The sequence below is a fragment of the Ovis aries genome, unplaced genomic scaffold (assembly GCF_016772045.2).
Source record: "Ovis aries strain OAR_USU_Benz2616 breed Rambouillet unplaced genomic scaffold, ARS-UI_Ramb_v3.0 scaffold_87, whole genome shotgun sequence".
NCBI lineage: Eukaryota > Metazoa > Chordata > Mammalia > Artiodactyla > Bovidae > Ovis > Ovis aries.
The window spans coordinates 1,432,163-1,444,884 of NW_024599828.1; the positions used below are offsets into that span (position 1 = coordinate 1,432,163).

Genomic DNA, 12,722 nt, shown 5'->3' on the forward strand with positions numbered 1-12,722 from the left:
TGCCATACATTAACATGAATCCATCACGGATGTACATGAGTTCCCAATTCTGAACCCCCCTCCCACCTCCCTCCCCATATCATCTCTTTGGATCATCCCCACGCACCAGCCCCAAGCATCCTGTATCCTGTGTCCATAGTTCTCTCTCCCTGTTTCTTTCCTTCTGACTCCTGCTCCTTGTTTCTCTGCAGAGAATGCTGGTTCTCCTCCTGTGTCACCACAATCCATACTTTATTAAACAACTTTATTTTTTATTGGGGTATAGCAGATTAACAATATTCTGAGTTTCAGGTGGACAGTAAATGGACTCAACCATATGTATCCATGTATCCTGATCCCAAAAATACCCCTCCCATACAGGTTGTCATATAATTAAGCCTAGTTCCCTGTGCCACACAGTAACTCGTTGTTGGTTATCCATCTTAAATAGAGCGGTGCCCACAACACGATCTTGAAGACTTAACTTAGGAACTCTGGGAAGCTTCCTTCGGCCTGCACTCATCCTCTTTGGCCACTCCACATTTGGTTGGGTAATATACTCTGGTTCCCCATCCCCACCGGTCAGTCTGTGGCCCTCATCACCCCGAGTAAGTCCTCAGTGCTCCAATGCAGACCACCTTGGGATGCCATTTGCATGGAATCCAGTGCTGTTTTGCCTAGAACCAAGCAACCCTCCATATGGCTCCATGAGTAGAATTCCTGAAATTCCCTCCCTTCCTCAAAGTCTTCTTTGAGCCCATCAGCCAGCTCTTAACTCCCCTATGGAGCTGACATGAAGCCTCCACCCTGTGCTGGGGCTAAGCAGTCACTGTGCACCCTTTATTCACATTAGCATCCAGCCTCCCCACAGAGGGGTCAGGTAGCGTGACTCACAAAGTGGGCACCCGGCCAAAGCTAGGGGAAGATGCATCCGAGAACTATGGTGACCATGTGATTTATCGTCCAAACCAGGAGAACTGAGGGAAGAGAAGGGAGACTGTTAATCTCTGTGGTGGGACAGCACACTGGGACTGTCCCCAGCCTTTCTCCTTGTGACATGACTTATTTCAAGGTTGCTAGGGCTGATTTTCTGTGTTCTTCCATCTGAGGGTTCAGATCGAACTGAATCTCTTTGAGGGCTGAGGACCTGAGTGTTCCCTTCTCCTTGTGACTCAAACTATGCCAGCATGGTATGCTGTCTCCACATTTATTTCAGGATGATCAGTGTCCCAGATGGCCCTTTACTCTCAGGTGGCTCATCTTGTGGGAGGCTCTGGCCAGCCCCAGGGCTCAGCATCTGCAGTAGTGCGAGATGGCCTGAGAGGGCACCCTCCTCCCAACAGCAGTTCAAGGTTTTCTGCAAATTCCTATTTGAGAACCACCCCTCAGGGTTCTCCCCTCACCTTGAGGATATAAGCTTGAGCTGGACCTGGGTAGTTGATACCATTGATGATGAGGATAACAGAGGACAGGGTATTGACAGCAAAACATGAAACATAGTGCTGTTAGAGAGAGAGGGAGAGAGGTTGGCCCTGGAGATCCTTCTTGTGTGTGGAGACTGGGAGCGACCCTGGGGCATGACCCTTCACCTCGGAACCCCATGGTGTGGCATCGATGATATCCAGGATGTTATTGACCAGTCTTCTTACGCCAAGGATCAGTGATGTCCTGGTATCCACAAAGGCCTCGCAGTCTCCAGAACAAGCAATAACCTTTCTTTTCATGGAGATGATGAGAGACAGTGTGACAAAGCAGGAATCAAGGTCACTCTGAGTCTCCCCAGAGCTGCCCCCTTCCCGAATGCCTTCTAAACAGCCCTTTGTCTCTTGCCCTCTTTTCCTTTGCTCCTGACACGGCACCTTCCTTGACATTCTTGAATGTAGTACTTGAATACACCAGGCTCTTTTGCACTTTGCCACAAGCTGGTCTTCCTTCCTAAAGCACGCCGCTCCCCTTTGACTGGCAAATTTCTTCTTATCTTCCAGATTCCAGCTTAATTGTTATGGTTTCAGGGAAGTCTTTCCCTGGGTGTTTATCAGTCTCCTTTGACAGTCTCTGTAGACACTTCCTCATGTCTAGCATGTACCAAAGTCACAATTCACTATGTGTGTGTCTCAATTCCTGTGCATCTGCCTTCTTAGATGTGAGGGCGAGTTTTATTCTCATTGCTTCTCTAAAGTGCCTGGCACACAGTTGATGCCCAAGGCTTGTCTTTTTAGTGAGTGAATGAAGACTTGAGAATAATGATTGAGAAACTTCCAGAGAGCTGTATCTGGTGGGGAACAAATAACGGGTCAATTGAAGAGTGAAGATGGAGATTCACGAGGGCAGCAGATTCTCATAGTGGTGGGAGAGAGGGGCTCCTCTAAAATAGGGTGTCTGCCAGCACTGCTCCTACAACCAGCTCAGACCCTGAGACCCTGGCCAGGAAATACATGACTAGCCCACAGAAACTCCAAAGGACAGGTCAGCTTTTGTCTGAGGGTATCACACAGAATCCTATCAATTATGCCTCTTGTCCTCAGGTCACTCCTGGAACCCACATTCCTGATTCTCTGTTATAGCCCGTAACCTACTGTGTGCCCATGCACCTGTGGTGTCTTTTTCATTAGTTGCTTTCACATCTTAAGACTTAAGCAAATCTCTCTACACTTCTCACTCATTGATCCCTTAGGAGGCCAGTTCTCCCCATTTGCTCAGGACTTTCCCTGTTTTCAAACTGACATTTATTTGTAATGAGAACTTCCATTGTCCCAGCTAGCCCCGGAAAGTTGGTCATCTTATATCTCTCTTCATGTTGGAGAAATTCTCTCTGATCCTCTGTTCAACACACTGTAAAGTCTTCCATCCATGCTCCATGTCTCACAAGGCAGTAGGTGCAATCCTCTCCCAGCTGCACAGACGTCTCCAGACCCGTTTAAGACCCTCATCAGACCCCTGGTCAGAAAGCCTGAGGATTATGAACCCATTGGTTGTTTGCATATCTATCTGCTTGTGCTTTTGTTTGTATATGTGTTTGTATGTGTTTTTCTATGCGTCTCTGTGAGTGCTTGTGTGGCTCTGACTAGCTATGCATGTTTATAGGTGTCTCTGTTTATGTTTATATATGTTTTCTTGTATGTTTCCATGTGTCTGTGTGTGTTGTTGTGGGTGGTGTATATGTTTGTGTGACTGTGTGTATGAGAATGTATTTGTGTGTGTCTGCCTGTGTCCATGTACAGTAGTGGGAGCATCACTCAGACTGACCCTCAGAGGATGAGATTACCAGTCCATGTGTACACTCCAGTCGCCCACTTTGATCAATGTTATCCAGTTGAGCGCTCCCTGACAGTAGGATTTATCCACCCCACCAAACATCACCACACTGCCTTTCGTCCTGCATGTGTAGAGAGAAGATAGTGGGGGGATCCTTGGAGGATAGTAACAACAGCAGTGTCTGCGAGCTGTGCTGGTCCACCTATCAAGGCCCTAATAAGGTCCCCATGTACAGAGGCAGAAATCGAGTCTAGAAGTGATTGAGATCCAGACTAAGGTCGATTCCTGGCTAATGAGTGGCACAGAGGAGGTTAGAAGCTGAGTCACCTGGCTGGGCTCCACCCACTATATCTTTGAAGTTGTCCTACCTCCTGCAACCTGAGTACTCAGACACACTCAGAGGACACGGTGCTGAAGCATAATGGGTTTCTCCTTGTCCAGATTGTCATTTTTCAAGAAAATCAAAGCCTAGGAGTTCTAAGGGTGTGGTTTCAGGTCACCCAGAGTTGGCTCCTCTGGCCTGTGACCCCTACTGTCCAAACGGCCCCACACTCAGAAGGGACCACATCTCTGCTCTCCACATGTGTGACCTCAGCAAGGCCCTTGCTGTCTGCTCTTCAGTTTCCTCATATGTCTCATGAGCTAATCAGACCACCTGCTGTGTGGCGTTGTTGCAGGATTAAACCAATTATTATCTGAAATGCCAGGAACAGTCTGTGAATATAAACATGGGTGATTTTCCCCCTCTTCTCACTCCCAGCAAAATGAACCTTGAACTGCCCGTGGGCAGAGGAGCTGCAAGTCCACACCTCAAGCCACTCTCTGGGTTAGCTAATCCATTTGCTCTTGTGTCACCACGGGCACTGCCTTCCCACGGACAGGATCCTGTGGGTAGGATGGCCAATGTCTAAGGGAGTCAAGCTGGAAGGGTCCTGCAAGATGGTCCTGCATCTGTTTTGCAAGCAGGTATCACTCCGCAGCCAGTAGTGACTCAACTTCTCTTTACATCTTACCCGAATAGTGTCATAAACAAGAAATACCTTCATGCTCCCAGATCCGTAGGCGATCCTGAAGGTCTCTTGGGTAGGTTGGGAGGCGGAAGACTTGTAATGTCTGAACCTAACTTGTGTAGCTGCAGACACAAGAGATGAGTGTCATCAAGTGCCAAGGGTGGAAACAGGGTGACAGGGCAAGTGAAAGATGGTCCGGGCATGAGGTGTCTGTACTCACAAAAGGCTGGACTGGGGAAAAAGAGGGAGGCCACCCACAAGTCAGATGAGCCTGTGTCAAAGATAATCTGGAATTCCTGGGGGGGGGTGGTGTTCCAATAGTGATGTTACCATCAAAGAGCATCTACAGGAAGAAGGAGGGAGTGGGTTAGTGCAGAACTGGCTACCCTCTAATCACACACTGATGTCTCCATCTGGGTGCTATATATCTCTTGAGATCACTTTCCAACCACTGTGAAGCTCACAGAATTGATCACAGAGGTGCTTGTTTTTGATATTTTTTTCATATGCTACATTGTATGCAGGATATTGATTCTATGACCAGGTGTTGAAGTGGTACTTCTTGCACTGGAAGCACAGAGGCATAACCACTGGACCTCTAGGACCGTTGGACACCCAGGGAAGTCCTGGTGCCTTCATTTGAGAAACTCTGTAGTCTTTTCAAACCCAGCCTTAGCACTCTTTTCTCCAAGAGGTCCTTCTAGATCAACCCCAGCCACTCCCTTTAAATTCTGACCACATCGAATCAACAACAAACAAGTGACACTTTCATGTGACATGTTTTTACTCTTTGCCTATCTCTCAGGATGGCATGCTCATTCTTGAAGACAAAATAAGCCCTTTTTCTAATCTAAAAACAGTAACCACTGTGTTAGATTCTGATGGCCTTACATGGAATACAGGTTCAGTAACTTTTTACTGCTGTGGTTGTCGCATCTGTGGAAACTGAATTCCTCTGCCTGGTTATTCACAATTGCTTTGCAGTCGGTTCTACCTTCTGATCAGAGATGGTTCACTCTTCGTCTGTAACTAGTTGACTGCCTTAGTTCAGAAGCAACTGTGGCTGCTACTGCTACTAAGTCACTTCAGTAGTTTCTGATTCTGTGCAACCCCATAGACAGCAGCTCACCAGGCTCCACCGTCCTGGGGATTCTCCAGGCAAGAACACCGGAGTGGATTGCAATTTCCTTCTCCAATTCATGAAGGCTAAAAGTGAAAATGAAGTCGCTCAGTCATGTCTGATTCTTGGTGACCCTATGGACTGCAGCCTACCAGGCCTCTCCATCCTTGGGTTTTTCCAGGCAAGAGGACGGAAGTGGGTTGCCATTGCCTTCTGCTCATAAGGAACAATATCCCCCAAACTAATGGCACATCTTTGACACAGAAATGAATGTTTGCCTGCCATCTGGTAATTTCTGGGCTCAGTCACCAAGACAAGAGTTGAGAATGATATTGCCTTCTCCCTCTGCGTGGGGACCCGGTTGCCCAGTGTTTCTGACTTTTGCAGGTGCCCCAGCCCCAACATCTCACGTGGTATCTCCGGATGAGCCCCAGTGCTAGGCTAGAGCACCAGGGGGCGCTTGGATCACCTCCCGAAACACATGCATGATGTTCCTTAGGGGGTAAATAGTTATATTAGAGCCACAAGAAGAAATCTGAGACAGTCAGTAAGAATGTTCCTTGAGGAAATTGTTCATAATGTTTTTTTTTCACTGAAGGTATTTTTCATGGTCTTCACTTTCCTTAAAGGTATTCTTTCACAGAACATTTGACAAAGAAAACAAAGAAGATGCTACAATTAACTGTTAGTGTTAAGCTATAACTGTCATTGTAACAGCACTGACTATTTTCTCATCATTATTATGAGTCACCTTATTATAAGAATTGTATGCATATTCTATGGCAAAGACGTAGGTTTGAATAAAGATTCTGTTCTATAATACTGAGTTAGCCATATGACCATGTGGGGTCTCATTCTCCCCTTCAATAAAATGGTGGAATGTAACGATTCAAACCCTCCAAATAGAATATATTGGGGATAAGTAAAGTGATGGATATAAGGTACCTGATAAATAGGAACTCTCAACAATGGCAGCCATTGCATTGCTGTTGCCATCCCCTGTATCCTTCTCATAGAAGCTCAGGGAAGGAGGTAGAGGGGGATTCCTATCCTCTTTTACAAGGGAGGAATTTGAAATGCAAGAGGTTTGTGAATTGGCTGTGGTCACACTGCTTGTCAGATATAAAACAGTGTATAAGTAGCTCTCTCAATGTTTCTCCAAGTTGAAAGAGAAGAGAGTTGAAAGAAGAATCCAGGAGATAGGGAACAAGTTCAGGAAATGTAGAAAGTTAAAAGAAAACACCACAGAGAGAAATCCACTCACAGAGACTTCCAAAGGGATGGAGGGATAAATGACAGTGATACAGAGATGCAGACATAGACATATACACACTGAAGTAGAGAGGGAACAAAGAAGTCATGCTAAATAAAAGGTAGAAAAATGTTATTCCACAAGACCACACCTACATCTGCATTGACTGTTCACTGAACAATTGCAAGGCATTCCAGTTTCGATAGGTCATGACCTGACTGGACCTCAGAGTTGTGTAAATATGCAAATCTACACCAAGAACCTTGGGTCCCACATTTCCTATAGTTAAGTACTTAGTAGGAAAGGGTTGAACTTTAAGATTGTCAGGGAAATATTCCATTCCATCCTAAACCTGATGAGTAGGAGAATAATCAGATTGAAAGAAAAACCACAGAAAGGAAGATGACGTGGCTTACAGTCTCCATCCATACATGACTCTGCAATCTGAGGAGGTCACTGGCCCGAGAAGGACAAGCCACGTCATGTTTCTTTCCTGGCTCCGAGGACTCAGGGAAGTTCAGGTTCTTAGCATGTAGTGGTGACTGGGAGCCCTTAGTTACATATGCTCTGGCATGGTCTAGTTTAGCCCTTTAGGCCAATAATAGGTCTGAAGAAAACACAAAGGTCTCGATAAAATCTTTATCTTCATCAGTGTCCTTGGTGAGTGGACTTTGAAGCTTCTCAGAATACAGAGAATTGAACTGTAACCTCTTCCTTGAAGACTGACTGGAAAATCAAACTGATCTGCATGGACATCTAAGAAGATGGGGAATCATGCCTACTTGGAGGAAAAAACTGCTAAGAACATCATAAAAATGGATACTAAGGGCCATGCTCGACATTTGTCATTTCATGTCATCTTCTAGCTACTTCATGAGATATGCATTACTTTTTTCATTGGAGAGGAGATTGCTAGGAGGATAAGTTGTCAAATGGCCAAGTGAAGACTTCAGGGACAGCCCAGGGATACACAATTGGTTTTAGGTAGTGGGTCTAATGGCAGACATCAGGGGCACCTATATTGCCAGTCTATGTCAAAGATTTAGGGCAGAGCCATACTTCATTTCCATTTTTTCAGTATTGGGAGAAATGTCATATGCATCCACAAGATATTTTATAGCATCCAACAAATGTACAAGGAAGAACTGTGTGCTAGGCTCTGGCTTAAAGATTTCAAAGTCAAAGTTGATGAAGACGAAAGTAATCTTTATCTTAAGAGTGCTAGTAGTCTAGTTCTCACAAAGTCATGGCCCTCAGAGGCAGGAGATATGATAATAAGACTAGGTGGCCATGTTGAACCATGGGCCGCACAGGCTTTGCCACTGGGAGCAGCCTTTCTTCCACTTCACCCATGCTGGAAAGCAGGCCAGTTGGCCATGTTTCCAAGAGAATCAGAAGTTTGAATATTTATGTACAATCTGCTGATTTTAATGGTAGCAACTTTTTTTTTTCCAAAAAAAAAAAAAAATGGGAATGAAATCTCCACAGAGATGTGCTGGAATCAGCCTTCAGTCTCTGCAGGTTTTTATTTCTCACCTAGAGTTGGGAGTGCAGTGGGGACAGAGAGGAATTTAATTCACGTCATTTGATTTAAAGAGACACTGAATGCATATTCAACATGTGTGTTTCCTTTCTATTTATAAAGAAAGAACACCAGGGGCATACAAACCAACAAAATTTAACTGCTGAAGATAAATGGATATATTTCTGATGTAATTTCCCCTAGGGTCTATGTCATGAAAAATTTTGTCTGCCAAAACAAATATACAAAAGAAAAAAAAAAATTGAAACGTCTTCCCAATCAAAGAAGACGAAACTACTGTGGCAGCCAAAATAAAGACAATCCCGTTTAATGACTCATGCATAACTTCCAGGGCCTATTCCTGTATGAGATCTATCCACGCCTGTCCCTTGAAAAAACAGGAAACTCTCCTGTTGCCAGGTGTGTTTAGATGGAGCACTGTGACTTAATCCTCATTTTTGTATGTTGTTTAAATTCAGTTCTGGTGGTTAAATCCCAACAGGGGGAATATGACGTCACTGACAAATAACACACATATATGTCCTTTAAACTATGGTGTTGGAGAAGACTCTTGAGAGTTCCTTGGACTGCAGGAGATCAAACCTGTCCATCCTAAAAAAAAATCAGTCCTGAATATTCACTGGAAGGAATGATGCTGAAGCTGAAGCTTCAATTATTTGCCCACCTGATGGGAAGAACTGACTCATTGTAAAAGACCCTGATATTAGGAAAGATTGAAGGCAGGAAGAGAAGGAGAAGACAGGATGAGATGTTTGGATGGCATCACCTAGTTGATGGACATGAGCTTGAGTAAGCTCCAGGAGTTGGTGATGGATAGGGAAGCCTAGCATGCTGCAGTCCATGGCACTGCAAAGACATGGACACAACTGAAAGGACTGAACTAAACTGAACAAATTGAGAACAAAGAGACTGATAAATCTAATTGCATCAAGTTGGTGACTAGCTGCCCATAACAACACAGTACATAAGTGGCTTTAAAATTCAGAATTGTGACTACATTCAGCATGGAATATCTTCTGAGGAAAAACAAGAATACTGCCCATCCAAAACAAAACCAAAGAAAATCAAGAGACAAACAGGAAAGAAATCTGAAACTATATTCAACAACATACTGTTTCTCATAACTTCTGTTATTGTGACAGAATCATATGCATGTTAACAGGTAAAAGCAAGGCAATACTTAAAACTAATGTTCTGAAGTAAGCCTTTCAGTGGCTAGAAAAGGAGGTTCACACATACCATAAGGAAGTTTAATTAAAACCCTGCTGTCTTAATCTGGAACTGAAAGCAAGTTTGTAACAAATAGTTTTATTCATTCTTATTTTTTTTTTAATGAAAATATGTACTTCCTACTCTGACCAGTGTAGAGCCTACAAGCAATGACAACTTGATAACAGTGACTATTCTGAGGTCTAACATGTAGCTTCTAAATACATTTCCCATCAGATGATGCATGGATTCTTAAAGAGATGGCTGATTTCAGGACATGGTAAAGAAATGCACAAAATAATCTTGGGAATCGTGAAGGACCAGAAAGCTAAGGGGCTTCAAAGACCAATGGGGACTGGACAGAAAGTTGAGGAATCCAAATGAAAAGGCCAAATAGCTACCAGTTTGTTGGACAGAGTGATGTTTCTGCTTCTCAACACACTGTTTACATTTCTCATAGCTTTCCTGCCAAGAAGCAATTGTCCTCTGATTTCATGGCTTCAGGTAGCATCCACAGTGGTTTTAGAGGCTGAGATGAAGAAATCTGTCATTGCTTCCACCTTTTTTCCTTCTATTTGCCATGAAGGATGGGGCTGGATCCCATGATCTTAGTGTTCTAAAATTTAATTTTAAGTGGCCGAATGTGTCCAAATGTTAATAGGCAACATCTAATCTGTCACTGTCATAGATTCCTGAGGCACCAGCTCACCATTCCAAGCAATTAGAAAGGAAAATAATCATCAATATTTATGCTATTTTTGTTTCTATTAAGCATATGTTATGTAACTACAAACAGTTCCAGGAAAACAAGCTAGAGTGTCCCTTCTGGGGGTGATGAGAGAGTGTAGGGGAGCAGCTATAGTATAGATGAAGCCTCACTTACTGGCCTGCAGCTCACCTCCTGCTGTGGAGGTCTGGTTCCTAATAGACCAAGGGCTGCTACTAGTCCTGACTGCTGTGCTGGTATTGTGGACTCCTGCTCTAAACCCAATAGGAGGGATATTCTGTAAGACAAACCACCCTGCTTCTGCCCAGTTTCTGAAAAAAAAAAAAAAATGACATTAAAATTGGGAAGCAGTTATTTAGTCCCAAAGGAGAACAACCAAGTGCAACATATGACAACATTCTTTCAATAAACTGTGAACTGCTTTTTGAGAATCAGGGGAATTTGTACATGGACTGGATATGAGATATTATTTTTATTGGGGACAAATGAGCATTTTTTTCACATCCTATCATTTTATCCCAAATACTCATTATATATATTTTGTGAAATGTTCATCATGTCCATAAAACACTTCAGGAAAAACGAACAAGGAGTAAAAGAGTGAATGAAATGAGGGTCTGTCTTGGTTTAAAAACAGATCTGCATAGCTGCTATGGATTGAATTGTGTCCACTCTTAACTCCCAATTGATGGTATTGGGAAGTAGGGCCTTTGGGAGGTACACAGATTGACATGGGGTTTTGATGGTGTCCCTCTAGATGGGATTACCCTCTCCCTCTTTTTCTCTCTCATTCTCCCTCTTCCTTCTTCCCTTCCCCCACCACAAATGAGAACATAGCAAGAAGAGAAAGACCTGATGTAAGTCAAGAATGCCTTCACCAGGAACTCAATTATCCACAACATTAATGTTGTATAGTCTCTGGTTTATGACAACCTGTGGGACTAAGAGGTTAGTTTTGTAGTTATTGATGCCGAATGATGAAATATAAGGTTCATGACTCTCTTCTTTCTTATATTTGTTATGTTTGAAGTGGTTTTGTAGTAAGAAGTTTATAGAATGACATTTCTATCTTAGTGATATCCTGAGGGGCCCAAGATGACAGATTTAGGCAGGTCCCCGATGAGTGAGTGGTTGGAGGACCACATGCTCCTTCCTCCAACTCTTCTCTTGTAATCTGAAAACCATCCCCCCCCCCATACCTGACAACCTTATCTCCAACACTATCTGCATCTCTACTCCCCTGTTAAGCGGCTGAGGCATCTATTTGGAGATCTTGATCATTTAAGACAGGGTCTGGAAAGAGAAGGAATGCAGGCATTTTTTAAAAGAATGATCTGGGCAACCCTTCCTTGATTTTCCCTTCTTTATTGCCATCTGAAGGAGAGGGATAGGCCTGGGTAGAGAGGAAGCCACAAGTGAGACTGCAAGAATATTTGCAGGAGAAGGGAGGAGGAATTCACAACCCAATAACCAGGAGGTGGGCAGCTGCACAGGACCCAGGAAGGAAGGAAGAAATACTGGGGAAAGAATAGTGCCTACCTGAGAGTCAGACCTACCTGAGTCTTCCTGTTAAACTTGGAGGTCGCTTCCTTCCTGCTTTAATTACTGCTCCAGATGTGGAGGGGATAGAGCTGTACTCATTGCTAGTGAGTTCAGGGAGAGGGACATCCTCCCCCAGGAACCCTTTGATTTCACTCTAACTGTGGGTATCATCCCAAGCCAGAGAGCAAATGGCAGGTCATCCAAAAGGTGACCTACTTTAAATAGTATTTAAAATACTAGAGAATTTGTCTAAGAGTCCTGGCATATCTTGTTCCCAGAGGTTTTTTTAGGAGAGATGATTAGTTATCCTAATTTGGGTTCTGTTGAGGAATCTACAAGCTTCCCCATTGGTAACTTCTGACTTATAAACACCTGATCTTATCCCACAGAACCCAAATGATGGTAAGTTCCAGTGTGAAAGGCCTCTAAGTTCCTCAGTGTCACAGCAGCTGTGTGCCAACTGGTCTACCACTCCCAGTCCTGAGCCCAGGACCCATGAACATCACCAGACAGTTACAGCCCCCTGCCCATTAGAGGCAGCCTCAGCATAGTCAGCAACACCCACCTCTGAGCCACTTGTCCACTGATTGGCACTGAGCTTCAGTCTGGAACAAGTGTTCTGGAGCAAGCCTAGTCTCCCTCATCTAAGAGATGGGAAATTGAACCCTGGGGTGTATGACTCACCTTAAAGCTGCAGGTAAGTTAGTGAAGACTTGGGACCAAGGAACTCTGCTTCCCCGGCTAGGAGACTTCAAGGAAGTGAAAGATGAAAGAAAGCTCAATTGCATCCACTGCTGGGTAGCTCTCAGATGTCTAGAAGCACCAGAGTGGAAGTTCCTTTCCCTTTGCCCCTCAAGTCTCATTCCAACTTTATCAGCAGATTTGCCTTCTTGTAGCAGCAGGAAAGAAAAATTCAGGGCTGTTTTTTCTGGGTTCCAGGCACAGTGGGGGCGGCCCAGCTGTAGTGACCCCAGGAGGCAGTCCTGCAGGTGGTGACTGACTCACTCCCAACTCCAAATCCAAAGAGCTCCCGCTTCTCATTCACACAACACAGATCTTGGGTGACTCGATAACATCCACCTGCA

General features: G+C 44.3%; 1 long non-coding RNA gene across 7 annotated transcripts; it reads right to left on the minus strand.

Annotated features, from left to right (window-relative positions):
* Positions 1–230: 230 nt before the first annotated feature.
* Positions 231–12,258, minus strand: LOC121816021 (uncharacterized). Of its 7 annotated transcripts, XR_009599088.1 has the most exons (6): positions 12,203–12,258; positions 10,267–11,388; positions 5,374–5,858; positions 4,465–4,587; positions 4,275–4,366; positions 231–2,251 (listed from the first exon to the last, which is right to left on the minus strand). It is a non-coding gene; the product is annotated as an uncharacterized LOC121816021 (long non-coding RNA). The 7 variants fall into 7 exon arrangements; XR_009599091.1 differs by lacking the exon at positions 10,267–11,388 and having other exon boundaries at positions 5,239–5,450; XR_009599090.1 differs by lacking the exon at positions 10,267–11,388 and having other exon boundaries at positions 5,136–5,450; positions 12,203–12,253.
* Between the last annotated feature and the right edge of the window lie 464 nt (positions 12,259–12,722).